This window comes from Triticum aestivum, unplaced genomic scaffold (genome assembly GCF_018294505.1).
Source record: "Triticum aestivum cultivar Chinese Spring unplaced genomic scaffold, IWGSC CS RefSeq v2.1 scaffold56513, whole genome shotgun sequence".
NCBI lineage: Eukaryota > Viridiplantae > Streptophyta > Magnoliopsida > Poales > Poaceae > Triticum > Triticum aestivum.
The window spans coordinates 1-1,395 of NW_025271021.1; the positions used below are offsets into that span (position 1 = coordinate 1).

Below are 1,395 nucleotides of genomic sequence, written 5' to 3' on the forward strand. Positions count from 1 at the left end.
GGGGAGTAAGTAGTATATATAGAGCATTATCCATTATTAGGCAACGGTTGTAATGGTAGTAAGAATGACAATCATCTTTGTAGTGGACCTGGGAGTGGCAAGCATAAGGGACGAAGGCGGGGGTAACAAGTCGGATGCGATCATACCAGCACTAAAGCACCGGATCCCATCAGAACTCTGAAGTTAAGCGTACTTGGGCGAGAGTAGTACTAGGATGGGTGACCTCCTGGGAAGTCCTCGTGTTCCATTCCCTTTTTAATTATTTTTCGCGCCTCGTGACAAACATATTGCATGTGCGCGATATATATTAACCCCGTTATATTATTTTTGACATTTGCGATATGTTTTAGCTCGCTGCCCATTGGTCACGCGTCCAGAGACGGCTTTGTGGCGCGAGGAGCGCGTTATGAAAGGGGTAAAATAATACGTGTTGCTGCGGTATAGAGGGAGGGGTGGAAACCGTGGTAAACTCGTCTCCGTGTTTGAGGGGGGGAGTAAGTAGTATATATAGGGCATTATCCATTATTAGGCAACGGTTGTAATGGTAGTAAGAATGACAATCATCTTTGCAGTGGACCTGGGAGTGGCAAGCATAAGGGACGAAGGCGGGGGTAACATGTCGGATGCTATGATACCAGCACTAAAGCATCGGATCCTATCAGAACTCCGAAGTTAAGCGTGTTTGGGCGAGAATAGTACTAGGATGGGTGACCTACTGGGAAGTCCTCATTTTGCATTCCTTTTTTAATTTTTTTGCGCCTCGTGACAAACATATCGCATGTGCGCGATATATATTAACCCCGTTATATTAGTTTTGACATTTGCGATATGTTTTAGCTCGCTGCTCATTGGTCACGCGTCTAGAGGCGGCTTTGTGGCGCGAGCAGCGCGTTCTGAAAGGGGTAAAAAAATACGTGTTGCTGAGGTATAGAGGGAGGGGTGGAAACCGTGGTAAACTCGTCTCCGTGTTTGAGGGGGGGGGAGTAAGTAGTATATATAGGGCATTATCCATTATTAGGCAACGGTTGTAATGGTAGTAAGAATGATAATCATCTTTGCAGTGGACCTGGGAGTGGCAAGCATAAGGGACGAAGGCGGGGGAAACATGTTGGATGCGATGATACCAGCACTAAAGCACCGGATCCCATCAAAACTCCGAAGTTAAGCGTGCTTGGGCGAGAGTAGTACAAGGATGGGTGACCTCCTGGGAAGTCCTCGTGTTGCATTCCCTTTTTAATTATTTTTTGCGCCTCATGACAAACATATCACATGTGCGCGATATATATTAACCCCGTTATATTATTTTTGACATTTGCGATATGTTTTAGCTTGCTGCTCATTGGTCGTCTAGAGGCGGCTTTGTGGCGCGAGGAGCGCGTTCTGAAAGGGGAAAAA

General features: G+C 46.3%; 3 non-coding genes across 3 annotated transcripts; all 3 read left to right on the top strand.

The window, feature by feature from the left end:
• Positions 1 to 132: 132 nt before the first annotated feature.
• Positions 133 to 251, top strand: LOC123178180 (5S ribosomal RNA). Its single transcript, XR_006489379.1, has one exon. It is a non-coding gene; the product is annotated as a 5S ribosomal RNA (ribosomal RNA).
• A 370-nt stretch (positions 252 to 621) lies between these two features.
• LOC123178181 (5S ribosomal RNA) lies at positions 622 to 740 on the top strand. Its single transcript, XR_006489380.1, has one exon. It is a non-coding gene; the product is annotated as a 5S ribosomal RNA (ribosomal RNA).
• A 370-nt stretch (positions 741 to 1,110) lies between these two features.
• Positions 1,111 to 1,229, top strand: LOC123178179 (5S ribosomal RNA). Its single transcript, XR_006489378.1, has one exon. It is a non-coding gene; the product is annotated as a 5S ribosomal RNA (ribosomal RNA).
• Positions 1,230 to 1,395: the final 166 nt, after the last annotated feature.